Below are 21,097 nucleotides of genomic sequence, written 5' to 3'. Positions count from 1 at the left end.
CTTAGGGGACAAAATGTCCCCACCTTCCCAACACCCACCAAGATGTATCTTGGCAAAGCTTGCGGTTGGCTATCCAAAGGCCCTGTGAGAGAACATTTTCCTTATTGAAGTCACTACAGTTTGATGTTTGTTCCTTAGCTTTCTTGGCTCTTCAGGGAAATACATTTTTGAAAATTATTATTTGTCTTTATTGTTTGGTAGGTACCTTCAGGATGGATGCATGTTACCTAATCTCAGAGACTGATGCATATATAAAACAAAACAGAAATATACCATTTTACATTTAAATGTGTCATGGCCAACAGGTCATTACATCTAGAATGGACTTGCCAAGGTAGAGCCCATGGATTCCTGTCTCCCTGACTCACCTGGTTCTGATTCATATTTTTTCTCTTATTTTTCCTTTAAACTCAACTTTGCTTTTTTTCTAATTACAAAAATATGGTAGAAGAATCTAAGAAACATATATTAGTGGGAAAAAATGAAGAAGAAAATAGTGATCTTTTATAATCCCACCACTCTGCAATAACCGCAGTTAACATCTTCCAGACATTTTAATATGTACACTTGTATGCATAAGCCAGGTGTCAGCAGGGTCTCTCTGCTCCTTGTGATCTAGATAAGAGGCCTCGGGATTTTGGCAACTTCCCGGGGTCTCACATTCTAATGATCACCTGTGACTCTAACTTCCTGCTTCTTCTCAATTCCATTCTCCACTCTCTAGCTTACAGCTCTTCCTTTATTTTGCTTTGGCCATAGACCCAAATGTGGAAATAAGGCTCTTTCCTTGACTGGTGAGTAACAACAAATTATCCCAACAAGGATTTGTTTGATGCGTAGCTGACTTCAAGTTCAGGATGTGAAGGCCATTACACTTGAATATTAGACATCCTTTTCCTTAGGGACCATCGGTCTTTAAGCCATGTTACTCAGCCATGCACTTTCTCCCCTCTTCCCAATCTCTTTTTGCTTTTTCCCTCTGACAAACAGAAATCATATTCTTCACTTTTTTTTTTTTCCCTCTAACAAAACAGTTCAGTTGACTAAAGACCTTTCCCACAAACTTAACTTCAGGAATTCCCTTTCTATACACAACGTCTCCCCCAAAACTTCAACACTGACATTATCAAAGGGGCTGGAGTTACTGGATAAGGGCCGTTCACATCCCCAGATGTGGCATGAAGTTTCCACTGAGATACAGATATGCAACGCATGGCAAAGACAAGAGAGTGAAAATAAGACATTCCACATGGTGGGGATTTCAAAGGGGATGTTAAAAAATGAGTTTCATAGTTCTTAGGCCCCTTCCTCACATCAAGTATATAAAGAGACAAGCATGGAGATCGAGAAAGGTTTTAGAAAGACTTCAATGAATAGAGCAGTTAGGGAGCTATAAGAATCTGCATCCCAATATGGGGCCTGGGATGCTTTCCATTCCACGTCAAGTTCTTGATTAAAAGAGAAAAGCTTCTGGGGCTTCCCTGGTGGCACAGTGGTTGGGAGTCCGCCTGCCGATGCAGGGGACACGGGTTCGTGCCCCGGTCCGGGAAGATCCCACATGCCGCGGAGCGGCTGGGCCCGTGAGCCGTGGCCGCTGAGCCTGTGCGACCGGAGGCTGTGCTCCGCAACGGGAGAGGCCACAACAGTGAGAGGCCCGCGCACCGAAAAAAAATTTTAAAAAAAGAGAAAATCTTCAAGGACCACTCAGAATTGATCTGGTATGTGTTCTCCTCTGTGGGGGAGATACACTAGGCTGATGTCTGGCTTTTGCTTGGAAAACTGAACAGCGGAGCTGGGCACTTGGCTGAGCCTACCCGCCCTCAGAGGAAAGGAAGGTGCATGTTTCTTATGGACCAGATGCGGCCTCATAGTCAGGGAAAGCTGGTCAGACCATCTTTAATGCAGCCCAAGAGGATTTCCTGGGGGCCTTGGGACTTGATAAAGTCTCTGTCTAGTGGGCTGCTGTGAAGAAAGTGGCCAAGTGGTAGGAACACATGACAGAATCAAGAGAAATGCAATTAAGCAAGTCCAGTGGTGGGTCTCAGGAAAGGCCAGCAAAGGGCCAACCAGAGAAAGAGAGCTTCGACCTCCAAACAGGCTCCAGGAGAAGGGCTCCTCTCATTACAGAACCAGTCAAAAGCTTTCCTGTTCCCTCCTCCTGCCCTCCCTGACCAAAACCCTGAACAGTTCAGGAAAATGGGGGGAAAGTGAGGAGACAGAGTGGAGAATGAGTAAGAACCACCAGCCCTTCCAGACTTTTTGCCTGCAGAGGGTCCGAGTTAGATAGAGAAGTTTTATATTAAAACCAGGTGCTAAAAAAAAAAACAAAAACCAGGTGTTAAGATTTGAGAATTACGTGCTAAGAATGGTTAAAACAAAACATGGGGGCTTCCGGGCTTCTCTGGTGGCGCAGTGGTTGAGAGTCCGCCTGCCGATGCAGGGGACATGGGTTCGTGCCCTGGTCCGGGAAGATCCCACATGCCGTGGAGCGGCTGGGCCCGTGAGCCATGGCCGCTGAGCCTGCGCGTCCGGAGCCTGTGCTCCGCAACGGGAGAGGCCACAACAGTGAGAGGCCCACATACCGCAAAACAAACAAACAAACAAACAAAAAAACATGGGGCTCCCTAAGTTTCCATCTGGAGAATTCCCCCTACCTAATAAAGTCGGAAGAAGCTGTGGAAGACAAAAATAAAGATGCTAACTGAAGAATTTCCCTGGGTTTCGTGCACTATATTGTAACATGATTTTGAAATTACTAACAATTACAAATAATTGTGAACAAGTATTAACAATTCTTTAACCAACATCATTGACCTTTGGTTATTTTTTTATTTTTCTCTATAAACAACACTGATGTGATTACTTTGTATATCTTTAAGGATCTCTTTAGCACAACTTGCCAGGTTACTGGATCGAGGTTAAGATTCACGATGAAAACTTTAGCAATAAATTGCTGAATCACAACAATTTACGTGTCATCCATGCATGCACCTGTCATAGATACATTGGAACCTTCAAGTTCTGCCGTCTTAAAGTGACCTTGCTCTCCTGACCCTGATCCCTTGTGGGTTGATTTACAATGTGACTCTCAAAGGACTAAACTGTCACCCAGCTTTTGAGCTGGTCTTCCCTTCATTCTTGTTCCTATACTTATGAATGCATTTCAGAGATCCAACCTGTTCATGTATTAGCAGCTGCCTGAACGCTGTTTTTGTAGTTTTCAGGATTACAAGAGAGAACTGAAAACGCACCATCATTTGTATATCTTGGATAGATCCCCTATACTTGGGGTGGGAAAACAAATTCTGCAGATCAAATTTTCCAACCTCATGTTTTCCTTCTGAGAAAGATGTGACTGCTTCTCTTGACCTCACAACCTCAGCTAAAGCTGTAATTAGGGCTGATTCGGTAAACACAGCTTCTGGCTGAGGGGGTGTTATTGGTAACGGTTCTCGTCTTGAACGGTGCAAGGAATAGAACTGCTATGGGTTTTCTGGGGGCTTTGGCTATAGGAAAACAAACACATCTCTTAACAATCTTAAGGAATATTTCAAAACAGGCTTTCAATGAGCAGTAATCTCCTCTGTCTATATTTGGCTATGCAGTACCTTCCCATGAAATGTAATTCCGAGCTGGCTGTCACTTGTCATTCTCCCCGTGTGCAATATTCACCAACATGAGAGCCCTATTTTGCCAACTCCCAGCACTTAATTTTCATTCTCATTCGTTTTACCATTTCTCTTAGAGAGAAAATAACACTCAATTGTCAAGGGGATTGAATGGCTTGTAAATAACAAATGTTATCTTACTCCCTGGAACTTATCTCAGGTTATGTTATGGATTTACCAGGTCCCACAGAATATCAAATACATGAGTCTTAAAGGGGAAAAGTCTCCATACTAGTACATGAAAAAATCCCTAAATTCCAGAAGGGTGAATGAACAGATGGACACTTTTGGGACATGTGTGTGTGTCATTTTTGTTTTACATTTCTTTGGCTCTGCAAGAGAACGCATTTTCTACAAAGTATGGTAGCTGAAGTGAAGGATAATATTAAACTAAACCTGGAAACAAGAAATGAGAAGTAAATAGTTTAGCAAAAGCGTGGTTCCATATGTTAATTTTGAAAAGTTTCGTTATCGAAACACAGGTTTAAAACAACGTGGCCTTGGACTAACACACAAAAGGTAAAAGTGACTGATGCAATGGAGAACACTTTTCTTACCTGGAGGTGTAGATGCCATTCTGACACACTCACATATGTATTTCCAGGTTTTTGTCATTATGAAAATTCAATGTTTTAATAAGCTCCTATAAAAGTAATTATAGGTTGGCGATTTTTTTCCCTGAGCAGTGATTTCTCACACAGAAAATAGAGCACCGAGTGGTTCTAGCAACGTGGGGCACTGAACTATTGCACCTTTCGCCACAACCTAAGAGTTCTGGATAAGTTATAACAACACAGTAGTTTCTAAAACATATCAAGGGGAGCAAATAAATATTAAAATGAATCTCTAGTTGCCAGAAATGAAAAGAGAACTCCCAGCCAGCACAGACCTAACGTAGAGGCAGCCTGATGTGGTAGGGAGGTAGTAAGATTTAGAAAGGTGTCCTACCATTCATGGGCGGAAATACTGGTGCTCACACCTTGACAGGAAACGTGGACTTTGGCCCCATGAGGCATGGTGCTTGAATTGAGACTGGCATTGAACCCTAGAAGGTTACTGACTCTGTGAAAGACCTTCACAGAAAAACCACCAGGACCAACCTGGCATGCTGCACCTAGCTTGCTCTGCCCAGGGCTCAGGGAAGAACAGAAAAAGAAAGAAAGAAGTGTCCAGCCTGCCACATGCACAGTGACAATCAAATGAACACTTGTAGCTAGTGCAGAATCTCAACTCAGAAATTAACGTGAAAGCTTCTCTCACCCAGGTGAAGTGCTTGGGTATCTTAAAAACACAAAACCATTAAGGACTCAGGGCTAAAGGGACTTACAGAGAAAAAAAAGAGATGCCCTCTATTCTTCCCCCTCAGATAGGTTTTTAAAACTGTGCTGTTGTTATAGTTTATCCAAAATTTTTGTATGTTTGTAGTTGAAGGTGAGTCTGCAATAGTTTGGGTCTACATGTTGCTAGAATCAGACAATGAGTTACTTTCTATGTAAGAAATCACCATTCAGGAGAAAACATGCCAATCTGAAAAATGTCAAGATGCACTTGCAAGAAAAACACTGCACATAATACAAATAATTACTCACCACAGGAAAGTCAACAGGGACAGTCAAAAGAGGATGAATGTCTCCCGTCCCTCCAAGAACCAGAAGAAACAGAACAATCTGAAAAGAAACCAGAAAACAAGATTACCTAAAATTATTAGATATTTTATTTAAAAGAAATAGAAAACATGATGAAAGACATGACGCTATGTAAAAGAACAATCTAATTAAACAAAAGAACTAACTGAGCTTCTTTCTACAAAGAGAAAAAAATACAATAAAAAATTCAAAGGATAGACTAAAGACCACATTAAATATAGTAGAAAAGAGAATCAACAAACAAAAATATAAAATCTGGGAAATTACTTGTAATGCAGCATCTGGAAATACCTGAAAGGTAAAAGAGAAGTTAAGCAATAAGCAGGATAGATGTAGGCAGTCTCAAATATGTCAAATTAAACTTTCAGAATGGGGGACTTCCCTGGCAGTCCAGTGGTTAAGACTCCGTGCTTCTAATTCAGGGGTTGTGGGTCTGATCCCACGGTTGGGGAACTAAGATCCCATATGCCGTGCGACATGGTCAAAAAATTAAAAATAAAAATAAAATACTAGAATGTGGAAAAGTTTTAAAAAATAAAAATAAAATTTCAGAAAGAAAAAATAGAGTGAAGAGAGGCAACATTCAAAAGGATGGCGGAGGATTTTCCAGAATTTGTGAAACACATCAATTCTCAGATGTAGGAATCCCAGTGAATCCTAAGCAGGATAGATTAAAAGAAAATCCTCCCTTAGACACATTGTAGTGGAGCTATGGAACAGCAAAGACAAGGAGAAGGTCTGAAGAATAGCTAGAAAGTAAAAAAGAGGGCTTCCCTTGTGGCGCAGTGGTTGAGAGTCCGCCTGCCAATGCAGGGGACGCGGGTTCGTGCCCCGGTCCGGGAAGATCCCACATGCCGCGGAGCGGCTGGGCCCGTGAGCCGTGGTCGCTGAGCCTGCGCGTCCGGAGCCTGTGCTCCGCAATGGGAGGGGCCGCGGCAGTGACAGGCCCACGTACCGCAAAAAAAAAAAAAAAAAAAGTAACGGTAAGGGAAATAAATACAAAACACAAATCATCCCATATATCAGCATTCATAGTAAATATAAAATAAACTTACCAATTGATACAGACTCTCAAACTGAATTTTAATTCAAATACAACTTATGATAGTTATTAATGCTGCTCACTAAATATTTCTTACTCTCCTTCTGAACTCATGGTTTGGATTTCATTTGCCTGCTCCCTAGGAATGAGGGGAAGGTGCTGGTTACGACCTGTAAAGCATACGCTGGAGGGATGTGTGCCACACTGGGGTGGAAACCTTCACATCCAGTGTGTGATGTTATCACTTTCCCCCGTTCTGCTACAACCATGAGCATTGATTAGGAGAGTGACTGCTCTGAACCCCAGGGGAAGGATGAAATGGAACAGAGCTGCCCATGGTGCCTTGTGAGACTTGCAGCTTGAAAGAGAGAGATACATCTTTGTTGTTTTAAGCTGTTGAAATGTTAGAACTGTTTATTACCACGGCATAACATAACCCATCCTCACTGATATATGTGAGAGAAAGATGTAAAATGTAAAGAAATATAATTTGAAAGGAAAGAGATGAGACAAGAGATAGAGGAAAGCACTAATCAAAAGAAAACCAGCATATTAATATTAATGTTAGGTAAAATAGTCTTTAAGACAACAAACAATTATTAAGGGGAAAGAAGAAAAATAGAAAATAAATTCTTATATCAGAATAAAAGGAACAATCTGCCGGGAAGATAATCATTCTGAATCTTTAAAGTTCTAACAGCACAGCCCCAAAACATATGAAGTCAAAATGGACAACAGAATTACAAGGAGAGATGGACAAAGCCACAATAATATGTCGATTATTGCAATCTTATTTCTCTTTGCCAGGCACAGGTGGATGGCTGTCTATTTCACCTGCAACTGAGCAATGGCATGTAAAGAGCAATCCCTACCAGGGCTTCTGGGAAAGGATAGTTTTTTTCCTAATAAAAATCAAGGGATGCCTTTTAAGTCTCCACCCCTCGTTTTGTCTTTGAATGGGACTTCATGAGAAAGTGATGGTTGGAAGTAGAACTAGACATTTCCCTTCAGACTTATTATTATATGGCATTTTATAAAACCCCATTTCTTATGTCAGTATTAGTGCAGCCCAAAACATCCTAACAATACAAAGATGAACTTGCCTTATTTGGTATCAGTAACCATGATCAAGTTATGACAATTAAAACAGCAACGTACTAGTGAAGAAACACACGAGTTGACCAATGAAAGACAACATACACATATGCGAAATTGATATATGACAGAAACGGCATTACAAGTAAGTGGAGACAGAATGTGCGATTAAATAGATAATCCTGAGAAAACTCCATTTGGAAAAAAAAAAGTTAGAAATACTAACTCAGGAATATTACATCCTACCTAATAGAAATATTACCTATTTCTGTAATACAGAAAATTACACTCCAGGAGGATTAAAGACATAAATATGGAGAGTAAATTTTGAAATATTTCAAAGACTATATTGGAGAGATGCTAAATTTTCTATGTGTACTTTACCACAATTTTTAAAAAAATACATGCTTATGGACAAATACTTAATAATCCATATAAAATTATGAAGTTAAGTTTAAACAAAAGAACACATTGGAGAGTATCTTTATACACATGAATTAGAGAAGAATTCCCAAAACAAGACACATAAACCACAAATGGTAAAAACAAAGAATGATCCATTTAGTGACATTCAAATTAAAATCCTCTGTATAATACAAGGCAATCCAAAGTGAAAAAGCAAACCACAGACCATGAAAAGATATTTGCTACACTTACAACCAACAAAGAATCCATATTCAGAATATAAAGAACTCCCTCACAGTAGTAAAAGAGAGAAAACAATCCACTTCTTAAAAAAGTGACAAAGGATATAAATAAGTGTTTAGCAGAAGAGAAAACCCTAGTGACCAATACATATATGGAAATACATAGCAATCCCATCAGTGGCAGGGAAATGGAGACTCAGTCAGCAATGAAGTGTCTCTTCACACCCACTGGCCAGACCAAAGAATAATGTCTCATCATAACAAGTGTGGGCGAGGATGTGAGGCTTGGGAACTCTCAGATCTGATGTGGGGAGTAAATGGGAACAGCCTCTGATGGATATCACCAAGCTGCTCCCAACTTGGCGATGTTCAGACTCTACCACTAGATACAGATCCTTGAGAAATGTACCTGCTCGCGCGAAGACCCAAAGAGCAGGACCCTCACTGCACATTGTTCACAACAACAAAAAATCAGAAGGAAACAGACAGACTCATACATGAGGCATCAATAAATTATCCTTCATACGTATAGGGGCTTACTAAACAGCAGTTAGAATGAATACTCCTTGATCTAGTGTATCAACATAGACCTATTCTACGTTGAGGGAATAACGAAACAACTTGCAAATATATGATTTTGATAAACAGAAAAAGAAAACAATACTATACATCTACTTAAGTGTCCAAACATAAAACTTTTTTTTTTTTTTTTTTTTTGCGGTACGCGGGACTCTCACTGTTGTGGCCTCTCCCGTTGAGGAGCACAGGCTCCGGACGCGCAGGCTCAGCGGCCATGGCTCACGGGCCCAGCCGCTCTGCGGCATGTGGGATCTTCCCGTACCGGGGCACGAACCCATGTCCCCTGCATTGGCAGGCGGACTCTCAACAACTGCGCCACCAGGGAAGCCCAAAACATAAAACTTTTGATGGGAAAGTTATAAAAACTTCAAGACTGTGGTTAATTCTGGGTAAAAGAGAAAGGAGTATATGGAACATTTCAAATATATCTGCAAGATTTCCTTCTTAAAAGAAAGATATGGATCTGAAAGAAATAGGTCAGATGCCATCATTTATTCAATCTAAGGTTAAATATACGTGGAGGTCTGTATATTCTATTTGAAATGTAATTCTTTTGTATGTTTAAGAGAATCAATGCATAAAAATTTTAAAATGAAACATTAATAACAAATTATAAAATAAACAAAAAGTTAAATATACAATGAGGTATAAAAAAAGGTGAAAACATTTAATACTATGGTTGTAAGAAAGACATGCATTCTGTTTTAGAATGGAAGGACGAGAAAGGAAGATGTATTAGGTCTCTACCCTGAGTCTACCTATGTGCCCGCAACTTCTGGAAAAGTTCCTTGCCAGGTTATCAAAGACTCAGGTGCAGCTGAGCTCAGGCTCTCTGAACAGGTTTGCATTTGTAAGTCTGCAAGCAGGTGGTAGCGGTGGAGGGGTGGACCCCAAGAAAGGCAGCAGAGGATGGGGCCCTTTAGTGCTGACCCCTCAGCAGGCCAGGCCACCTCCTACCACATCCAGGCTGGGCCTTCATCTGGGTTTAAAGGTCTCAAGAAGCGAGCAAGCTCTAGTCTCTGTGCGCTGCTTTTGTCAACTTGGCCTGACATACCCGTGTGGCCAGGGCTGGCTTCCTGGGCCCCCTGACCTGCATGGTCACACGCTGTCCCACACTGAGAAGGGCCCCGTGCTTGGTTTCATGCTCTGCCGTTGCCGTCTTAACAAAGGCCCCTGCATTTTCATTCTGCACTGAGCCCTTCGTATCACGTAGCCGAGGCTGCTCGTGGCACCAACAGAGTGGTGACGGCCTGTGTCTAAAGGCCTTCGTTCCTCTCCTGGTCACCACGGCTACTGACACTCACATGGCATCTCCCGTTTACATTACTTGCCAGGTCTCTGCGGGTCTCTGCACTGGCTGCCTCTATGTTACAGCTTTGATCTTTCAGATCCATCTCTGTAGCACTAAAGAGGGTTTGGAGAAAAGCTGCCCTTCAGCCACGGAGCTCTGGGAAACTTTGGTGTCTGGGGCAAAAGACCGCATTCAGTTTGATTCTGAAATGCTAATTCTGTCTATCTTCAGTGACACTCACGACAAGAACTTAAAGTAAAAGTCGAAGAAGAGATACAGTTATGGTATTTCAGAAGTGATTATTTGGGGTGTATTTAGGTAAACACGATCTGATTGTATTTACACGGCATTAACATACACACCTAGGCGGAAAGTCTTGTACAGTCCGTATCCACATCAAAGGCACCTTCCTAATGCTGGCTTTCATAGATACTGAGTATCTGATTCTTAGGTTTTATACTTGAAAAGTGTTCTTTTTTAAAAGATCAATATTATTTCCAGAACCCAGCAGAGGTTCACTTTTGGAAGCTGAAGCAATTCTGGAAAAAGAAGTTCAGGCCTTCCACCTAGGGCCTTGAAGGGCCGGTCCTCTAAAAATCTCCAGGCTTCATCCTTTGCCACTGCCTTGCGTAGACTTCTCGGGGAATTTTAAGGCAAGAATCCCAGGGAAAAGAGGAAAGGATGGCTCTGGGTGCCATGAGTGGAGGAACCAGTTCTAGAAGGAAGACCTCTCCTGGGGCCGGGCTGAGGATGGGCCCGGGGCTTTGGTGCTCCCGGTCTTGGTGGCTCTGTCGTGCTCGTGAGCAGAAAAATGCTTATCCTGCCTTGTGGCTACCTAGCTTTGAAGCTTGCATTATATTGGGGGGAGGGGGAGTTCCCCTTTGCAGACTCATTAATTCCTGGGTACACATAACATTCTGTGGTATAAGAAGCATGCCTGGAATGGAGGGGACAAATATACAGGAAGTTTGTCCGTGCGTTTTGCACACACTGTGCTCTGTGGTTATGAGGGAATCGGGGGCATTCAGGGCAATGGCAACGTCACTCTTGACATGCTGCAGGGCTCCTGGGGAAGATAACGTGGTTGTCTCCCGTGGAGACGTCTCGAACTCCCACTGGGAAAACATTAGAAGAAAATAGACATAACAGGGACATATTTGATTTTTTTCATGTCATCTAAAGACCACAGAGAGTCTGCGATATGAAAGACTGACATTCCTCCTTGGTCTGCTTATGCTGCGTAGATACACGTGATCACATGTGGAACGCAAGCATCTGGAACATGTATACGTATCACTGAATCACGTTGCTGTACACCTGAAACTAACATGACATTGTGAATCAACTGTACTCCAACAGAAAATAAAAAGTTTAAAAAAAGGCAGATTGAAAAAAAAAAGAGTCTGGAACAGCACAGTTGTCATCACAGTGCTGCCACGCCTTCTGCCCCTTTGCAAGGCACTTCACCTCTCCAAGTCTCACTTTCCACATCTGTGGAAACGGGGGTGACATTGGGATCTTCATCATAAGGTGTCGGGGATGAGATGAGAACCTGCATGAAAACGCTTAGCTCTGAATCTGGCACTCGGGAAGCCTTTGGGGGATGATTAGGGCACAGGCTGTCAGGCAGGGGCCTCGCAGGTCTGGACCCTTTCTCCTGCCCCTAAATTCAGTGTGGAGGGTACCTATGTTACAGCAGTAGACCTAGAAGCCAAGAGAAAGGAGGTAAGCTTTAGTTCCTCTGAGGCTGAGAGCCTAGATATGTAGGGAAAACTAGCATGGAACAAAGGAAGCAGGGGAGGTCTAAGAAAGGCCTCAAGAAAAGAAAAGCATTAGGATTTCCTGTTTCTGTTGAACACTAAATAATCCCCGAGAGGACTAAACTCATCACGGGCCATCCCGGGTTACTAATGTGGAAATCAATATGTCTAATCCACTCAGCTCTCCAGCTCTGGAGACAGGCACCCACAGTGTGCTCTGGCTGGGCGCCTCAGGCCTGTCCCTTCACCTCCTGTAAGCCCAGGTCTCCTCACGTATAACATCGTGTTATCACTCGTGCGTCACTTGTGGGCTTATTGAAGTGTTGAATGTTCAGTCCTCAGTAGTGGTAGCCTGTATTCTCCTTAGCTTGTCCCCAGAGAAGCTCTATGCTCAGAGGACACAGCAGCACCACAGTCATACTTTCGGCGCATCTCTCAGACGATGGATCAAAGGGTTAGCTTTTCTGATTGCTCGCAGCCCGTTTCTGTCAGCCTTTCCTCTTGCCCTCCTCCCCTGGGGTCCCCAGAGACGTGGGAGCCCCCATGAAGACTCCTCAGCCAGCCAGCCAGCCAGCCTCCATGCCGTGTGATGACCTGAAAACCCAGTCATCTGAAGACTCTGACGTGAGCATGAGTCACCTCTCTCAAAATGTTACACTTATGAGGACAGTGCTATTTGTTAGCACAGACAATGGGGTCATGTCTCCTTGAAAATTCCTAGTCACATGTTAGAACACCCCCAAGTCAGAGGGGAGAGCTTGCCTCCAGATTCTGCAGGGGACTTATCGACCCTTACTCGACCCTTATCGAGTAAGCAGTGTTAGGCTGCGACTGAGTGAATGGACGTCCATGAAACTGTCCCTTAGCTTGTGAAGCCCCTGCCTCTGCCAGGTCCACCACGAGCATCTGAAGCTGCCTACCTCCTCAGTATCCAGGTGTCTTTTCTTCCTTACTAAAGCTTCCCAATGTTATTCAAGGAGACAATGTTCCAGATTTTTAAAATAAGAGCTACCTTTATCACATTCCCTTGCAACCGAGGCGGCTATTACAGGCAGTTCTCACCAGTGAGAAGCAGAAGATTTCTGGGGATTCAGGGGAAGCTGCGTTTTCCTGACAGAAGTGGCACCTTTCCTCCTTGTGCTTTCCCTTTTCCTCTTTTGGCCTGGAATACAGAGGGAAGGTGAGGATACAACCCCCGTAAGGACGAAGCTGCATTCTAAGGAGGGCAGGTCAGAAAGACAGAAGGAGCCTTGGATTTTAAAAAGGTGGCAGCCCCTACCTGCAGCTGTTATCATCGGATGAGGAAGAGAAACTGGTTAAGCCACAGCAGACTGATTTGTGTTCCATGAGGAGCTCAATTTCTAAATGACCCAGGGCTTCATCTCCAGGTTCCTGAAGTGAGTGCGTTTGAATGGGGGAGTGTCTAGTCATTCAATACTCCAGGCCCACTTAATCCCACCACGGTGGGGACATCCTACTAATACATGTTCGGAAGTTGCAGGAAATCAGACCAACAAGTACAGACCAACAAGTACAGACTCCCCCCTCACCCTTCCTGTCGCATCTCCCTTTGCCAGCATTCCTTCCCCCGTTCACTCTTACCAGACTAGCTCCCTCTTTTGGCCTTTGGGCCATGAGGTATGGCCACTTGAACTTCTCCAGTTGGCCTTTTGTGGAGAACTGGATGTGAGAAGCTCACATACACAGCAGGAACTCTATCATCCACACATGTGCGTACATCTCCCAGTTGAGACCAACTCGTAGAGCATTCCTTGTCCTGGAATTGCCAAGTCTGTATGATTTACAAACTTCTCGTACAGCCCTGGGAGGCCAAATGCTGTATCTTAGCGGTTTTTTCGTGTGTGTGTGTGTGTGTGTGTGTATACGCAGAGGAATAACCTGGGAAACAATTAAAATGCTTATTTCGATTTCCCACTCCTGGAAATTGTGATTCAGTGAGTGGAGCCCAGGATTTAAACTGTTGACACGCACCACGTGTTTCAGCTGCAGGCGGCCCCTGGATCAGACTTTAGGGAACTCTGACCCACGGTGGGCCTGTGATGGCTCTGTGTGAATAAGCTGGTCCTCGCCTGAGAACAAGGTTTGAGGAACAGGGAACTGAAATCAAGCCAGGGTGGGGGCACGGCTGGGGGTTGCGAATAAGGAATGTGGGAAAAAAAAATGGGCAGGAGGGAGGGGGAATGAGAATACTAAAATGAAAGGATGAAACTGTCAGAAGACCAAGTGTCCATCCCTGCAGAGGTTTGGACCTGTCATTCCTGTCCTTGTACCTTCCAGGGGCAGGATGTTAGTACCAAATTGTCTGCTTAGCTTAAGGGCTGCAGACTTATCATCATAGGTGTTAAACCAATAGAACACAAGAGACAGAAGCAATTTAATGATACTATTCATTTTGCTTAAAGCATTTACATTAGGCTATATTGACAGGGTCCAGCTTCTCACTCAGAATCAAATCATGTGCATTCAGGAGACTGAGTGTTAAGTGTATGAGAGGGAGAGGGGGTGTGGCGTGTCTTGATTCGTGTCATATTTGTGCAGTCGACAGAATTCTTATTTTAGAGAAAGATGAGACAGACTTAGAACAGTTCATTACCTCTGGGCCACAGGCTCTTTTTTCTTGGGTCAAACCAGCAAGAGTTTTAAGCCAAGTGTGAGCTTTGAGAAAACAAGGTTCACAGCGGGGTGCTTGGACCCAGGACCACAACCCGGGCTGGAGCTGGAGGGGCCAGAGAGCTCAGAGCCCCACCAAAGCCGAGCTAATGAGGATTAATTGGGCCTTCCTGGGCACCAAGCGGAGGGTAATTGGGTCCCTGGACGAGCTGACCTCTTTGTTGACTCACCATTTAACGGGAGCTTAAACGGTGCCACATTTGGAGCAGCAGACACATTCTTCTGCGTGTCCCTCGATCCTTCTTCCCTGCTTTTCTTCCCTCTTCCTTCCGTCTGCCCTTCTTCTGGCCTTTTTGGGGGAGGCAGGGTGGCCGGTCAGTGGACTTGTTCTGCCAGCGGAAGACAAGCTTTACTTGTTGTCTGGCCCTCTCTGTGGGTGCTGGGGGGGCATCCCTTAATGGGGCCCCGGCCACAGCAATGGAGCTAAGAGACTGAATAGCGCGGCTCTGCCCCGGTTGGTGGCTGCAGTCTCCCTCTCCCCCACTCTCAGCTCGGTTTGCCAAGCGCCTACCTCCCTGCTCGTGCCTGGGGGCAGTGGCCCTGCTTCTGCACCTCGGTGGCTTGCTTTTTTTTTTTTGCCACGAGCTGCCTGCTGGGCTAACTCAGTCTTTCCCTTCAGCCAGCAGAGGGCTGAAGTCCCCACCTACACAGGCCGAGGCTGATTTTGCATTTTTTTTTTTTAATTGGGGTATAGTTGCTTTACAATGTTGTGTTAGTTTCTGCTGTACAACGAAGTGAATCAGCTACACGTATACATATCTCCCCTCCCTCTTGCACCTCCCTCCTCCCCCATCCCATCCACAGAGCACCGAGCTGGGAACCCTGCACGATACAGCAGTTTTGCCTGGACCTCTTAAGGCTGCCGTTTTCCTGTTGCTGAGATGACAAAGTTTCTGAAATGATACCTCTGGCTATTGAGTGCAACCAGGTGGCCTCCTGGGATCCAAATAAGAGGAAGAGCAGGTGGATTCAGCTTTGCTCTTTCAGGCTTTAACACGACCATTCATATTGCATCCCGCCTACTCCTACAGCAGGGTACCCCGACCTCTCATCCAGGAACCACTGCCCCCCTCCCTTCTTCTTTTTTTTTTTTAAGATTTTTGTGTGTGTGTGTGTGGACCATTTTTAAAGTCTTTATTGAATTTCTTGCAATATTGCTTGTTTTATGTTTTGGTCTTTTGACCGCAAGTCATGTGGGATCTTAGCTCCCTGACCAGGTATCGAACTCGCACCCCCTGCATTGATTGGAAGGCAAAGTCTTAACCACTGGACCTCCAGGGAAGTCCTCTGCTAGTTTCTTAAATAACATGCAAAATACCACACGTGAGGGTGTGTGCTAGTACCCACAGGGTGACATAGAGAGGCTCCATCGTTTTCATTATACTCTCCAAGTGCTGTATGAGACCCGAAAGTTTAAGACCCCCCCCAATCTGGACTCTCATCTCTGTGCTCTCAAAGGGGGTTCATACTTTATTATGCACACGACAGGTGATTTGTAAGATTTGTAAGATTTGTAAAATACCAATGGATATTTTTTTACTTTAACATCTTACAAAAGAATAAATAACCACTGATCAAAACAGCAATTCTGTGGATTTTTTAAATTTGAAGCTAGATTATTTTTAAAGAGTTGGCATAAATAAATATAGCCCTCAGATAATTATGCAGGTGCCTGCTGGTATATCAAAAAATCAGGAAGAGGGCAGCTTCTTGATGCCTGAGAACTCACTCTAGCCCACTTGGGCTTTCTGTGGCTCCACATGCTACCCTGTTCCTGGCCCTAAGCCTCCCCGCACAGGACTGCCCCTGCCTGCGGTCCCAGCCCCAAGGGGTTCACACAACACCGACTCACCACTGACACTCAGATCCGGCCACTTCCTCTCTGAATCGTTTCTGACCTTCAGGAAGGGCAACCTTTTGCTCTCGGTGCCCCTGGGTGCAAACGCCGTCTTCCCGCACGCCGCCTACCACAGAGAAGTGGACATCTTTGTGGTACATGTTTGCTCTGAGGCTGAAAGCTCCTCCAGGGAGGAATCAGGTCTCCTTCACATGGGGATCTTTGCTGACTTGCCTGATGTCAGGCTCATTATAGAGGCTCGAAGAAATACATGTCTGTGGAATGAATGAACGAATGAATGAATGAGTGCGTGGGTGAACAAGTGATGAACAGCTCATGTCCACCTCATCAGGAGGGTAATCACATGAAAGCCCCTTTCTGGAAAGTTTTTGTAAATATCAAACCTTTTGTGACAATTTATGTTAGCGATCTCTCTACATCAGGAAAAAAGTAATATTTAAGAGCGTGCTGTTATGAGACAGACAGACCTGGGTTCTAAATCTGGTTCTGACAAACCAGTTTGCTGATATGAGGCAAGTTTCTTAACAAACCCTCAGTTTCCTCATTTGTAAACTGGAGGTAACATCCACAACAATTCATACTGGGAAAATTTAAATAGCCCATATATATAAAGCTATTAACACAGTACTGGGCACACAGAATGTGTTTGAAAAAATTATCCACTTAAATCGTTTTTCTTAGCATGCACATTCCTGCCTTCATCCACGGAATGGCTGCTGTCATCCCGTGTAAGCTCTTGGCAGCATTTATGGCACTGGCTGGCGCTGTTCATTCCTGAAGACTCTCCTCTGTCTTCGTTTCCATGGCTTTGCCTCTCTTTTTACTGCTTCAGCCACTCCCCCGTTTTCTCTGTCCGTCTTCGGGCCCTTCCTGTGGCCCCGGGGTTCTATCTACAGCTGCTTTTCTCACCACATGCCTGCCCAGGACAATCTCACTCACTCTCACACATACCCCAGCTGTCACCAACCTGCCCATGCTCCCAAATCTCGCCCCCAGCTCTCTTCCAATCCCAGGTCCTTATTTCTAGCTAATCTATTCCCACGTGTACCTCGAGCTTGACGTATTCAGAGCAGAATTCATTCCTTTCACCTCTGACCAAAGCCTGTTGGCCTCCATCTAGATCTAACTCCCAGACTGTGACTTAGATGCCTGTGCAAACCGTGCTTTACGGTTTTGTAACCCTGGACACGTAACTGTCTCTCGTTGCCTCGGTTTCCTCACTCATAACGTGGAAAGACTAATTCTGTAAGACCTGAAACCCACCTGTTGTGTGTGGATGAACAGAGGTAAAGTATGTAAAATTGGAGGCACAAAGGAAGCCCCTTCACTTGGGAATGACTTCTTCCCCTTGCCAGCCAAGGGCATTCATCTTTATCCTTTTTCTCCAGTCTGTCCTGAATCCCTGAAGCAGACTCATTTTTCCCCACAGAGACACCCCCTTCCTTGAAGCATGGATTCCGTACCTCCACAGATCTCCCTTTGCAGGCTGCCTTCCCCTCTACATCGTGAGCTCCTGAATTCACACTGAATCTCTGAATTTTCACATCAGGAGTTCAACGAACCGGACACACTTAGGCATACGACAAACGTTAGGTGAATTGCATTGGGTAGAATGCAGCTTTTTAAAAATGACAAAATAGGGGAAAGGGAGGTGGTGAGATGAATTGAGAGATTGGGATTGACATATATACACTATTGATACTATGTATAAAATAGATAAGTAATGAGAACAGACTGTATAGCACAGGGGACTCTACGTAATCCTCGGTGCTGACCTAAATGGGAAGGAAATCCAAAGGTGAGGGGATATATGTATACATATAGCAGATTCCCTTTGCAGCACAGCAGAAACTGACACAACACTGTAAAGCAACTAGACTCCAATAAAAACTAAAAAATGACAAAATACACATTTTCAATAAGATTCTAGAAAGAAGACAATACAGTCCATGTTCTTAGATCTTTTTTTTTTTTTTTTTTTGCTTCGAAGTGCTGAATTCCAAAAAATTGAGTTTGCTGACAGGGGAACAGTACAAATTTCTTAATCAACCTGGGAAAGTTCACTAATCAAGAGGGCTATTTCAACTGCAATCCCAGGAAGCTTTCTGGAGTTGGCTTCGGTGTTCTTGGCAAATCTCTAGGCAGGCCCTCCCATCCAATGCGGAATTGGTGGAAATGCCTTTGTTATCCGTTCACTGCCGTGTGTGCACTTTTTTTTTTTTTTTTGGAAAGATAGGTTGGAGGCTCCCTCCAACTTTTCTTGAGAAAAGCTGAAAAGACGGAAACTTCTTAAGTAATTGATTTAGCTTCCCTGAAGCTCCTGGTTCTTGGCAGGTCAGATATTGGAAACTGCAATAAGATTCCTTTTTCTGTTGTGTTTTCAACATTTGGTTCTTAATCCATATAAAAGTGCAGTTGCTATGAAGGAATGTTGTCGGGTCACTCAGAACACAGGAAAGGAAAAGAATTATCTTATAATCCATACACACCCTGCAAGGGGGGCGAACGGTTCTTCTTATCCTTGTATTTCTCTTCCCAAGAAATCCTGAACTGGGGGGAGAGAGGGAAGGGTTGGGAGAAGACCTTGAGAATTATACAGCCCAGGTCACCAGGATGCCAGCCCGTTGCTAGGACAGGAGGAAAGGGAGGTGGAGGTGAGGGAAGAATAAGGGACAAGCAACACGCAGAAGGCATCGGGCGGAAGTTCCCAGGAGTCCCTCTTCCCTCCCTTCGTCCCCTTCTGTGGTTCCTGGGTGAGAGCAAAGGGTTGCTGCAGGGCTGTTTGGGGGTGTTGAGGGACTCCTGGAGACTTCCCCTGATGCCTTCTCCTCCACCATGCTGCAGACAGTAAACTGAGGCCCTGAGAAGTTAACCCTCAAAAATAGCACCTTGGCCAAAAGCCCAGGTGAGGTTTCTTGTCTCTGACCCCTCAGGGTACGCCCCTCACACCTATTCTTACGTGGGATACGAATGACACTGCTCTGAATAGACCAAGCAGGCATATTTTACTCAGTAGTTGTGGACTCACCCCTTCTGTGCTCAATAAGGGTTTCAGAAAGAAGAGGGAGAGGAGTCGCCTCTCTCAACAGACCTGTGCAGTGTGACTGTGCTTTAATAAACCCAGACTGAACTCCCCCAAAGCTGGGTCTATCCACAGAAGGAGAACAGGTTAATCAAAGGAGGCCAGATCTCTGCCGGTCAGACCCGACCTCATAGTTTCCATAAAAGAGAGCATATGGGTCTCCTCTCTCTCCTCTTCAGTTTCATCATCAGCAAACTGAAGATGGTAGCATTTATCGTGCAGTGCAGTTATGAGAATTAAACGACCTAGGACACAGGACCCGTGTGAGGTACAGCAGGGAAATACAAGCTGCTCTTTAAAGCATAATCATTAAGTCCTTTTAAATATGTTTTATTGTTTTACTTTACCTCTATTATTTTGCTCACTTCTTTGTTGGCAACCCTTTCTCTACCGGAGACCCCTGTGCTTTTCTTTTTCACTTTTTATTTTATATTGGGGTATAGCCGATTAACAGTGCTGTGATAGTTTCAGGTGCACAGCAAAGCGCCTCAGCCAAACATATGCATGTATCCATTCTCCCCCCCGGACTCCCCTCCCATCCAGGCTGCCACATACATTGAGCAGAGTCAGAGATCCCTGCTCTAATTCCAAGTCCCCCATGCCTCTCTGGCTTATCCAAGTGAAGGTATCCTGAGGCCACCTGTCAATCAAGTGTTTGCCATTGACAGCCAATTTTTCAGCATCCCCTGGGTGAGCGACACCCGGGGAGCAGGTGCTTGTGAGACCAGGCTCAAGACAGGAAAAAGGGAGACTCGTGTGTGTATGTGTGTGTGTGTGTATGTGTGTGCACATGTGTCTAGGGTTTGTTAAGGGTTGAGGTGGGGGGAGGAGAGGGTTTATTTAGAAGCCAAGGATATCTTGGAAGGAGAGACCACAGTGGTGATGAACAGGGAATACTTGGGAAGGAGAGAGCTTCCGGGGGTGGGAGAGTTACGGAGCAGAGTAATGCTCCACCGTTTGCCTCGGACTACCTTAGGAAGCCTGCCGGTGCCTTAGGACAATACTTAAGGTTAGCGCTGGGACCCTGAGACATCTCTGTAACCACCACCTGGGTTTCTTTTATTCCCATCACTGCTGTTCTTGTCTTTTTGCTCATGTTTCCTCAGCTCTGGCATTACAACTGGTCTCCAGGCTCCCATGGACTCTCTTCCACCACTCTCTTCCAATGCACTAACATAGTATTGTCTTTTCTCATATTTCGATTGTATTTTTTTTAAGGAAGGAGAAAAGGTTTCCATCTCCACTCCACATATCCAGCCACAGTGCCTTGGACTGAAACAGGTATTTCCTACGGAATTTGGTGTTTTTATTCTGTCAGGCTTTAACCCTCTGCCTCTAAACTGAAAACTGGAGAGGGAACTCCATTTTTTTTGAACTGCCCCAACCCTCTATGGAGCTTCCACAAATCTCCTGTTTACTACTGATATCCTCTGCCCTGCTGCTCCTGGACTCCCAATTTTGAGGCTGGGAATATAGTACAACTTCCATCCAGAGCAGCTCAACTAACAAGAAACTCAGCCAGGACCCTGAGTAGGGATAAGACAGGGGAACAAGGCAGGGCTAACTCTAAAGTCAGCTGACCTAACTTATGAAGGAGGGGACAACATTTTCAAATTCTTATGAAACGTGATCCTCTCAAACTGAAAGATGGTTCTGACATCTATACTCATTGATCCTTAGCAAGCGAAATAGTTTGTAGGTTTAAGAACTCCATTCCCTTTCTGGATTTTTAATAATA

At 44.5% G+C, this 21,097-nt stretch overlaps 1 long non-coding RNA gene across 1 annotated transcript in view; it reads right to left on the bottom strand.

The window, feature by feature from the left end:
- LOC137228842 (uncharacterized) overlaps positions 1-14,986 on the bottom strand; it is a 29,581-nt gene extending 14,595 nt beyond the window's left edge. Inside the window, exons 1-3 of the long non-coding RNA XR_010945377.1 lie at positions 14,931-14,986; positions 14,590-14,748; positions 5,258-5,335 (exon numbers count right to left, since the gene is read on the bottom strand). This is a non-coding gene — a long non-coding RNA (uncharacterized lncRNA). The remainder of the gene's footprint in view (positions 1-5,257; positions 5,336-14,589; positions 14,749-14,930) is intronic.
- Between the last annotated feature and the right edge of the window lie 6,111 nt (positions 14,987-21,097).

The sequence above is a fragment of the Pseudorca crassidens genome, chromosome 8, assembly GCF_039906515.1.
Source record: "Pseudorca crassidens isolate mPseCra1 chromosome 8, mPseCra1.hap1, whole genome shotgun sequence".
Lineage (NCBI taxonomy): Eukaryota > Metazoa > Chordata > Mammalia > Artiodactyla > Delphinidae > Pseudorca > Pseudorca crassidens.
This window is presented reverse-complemented; position numbering and strand designations above follow the sequence as displayed.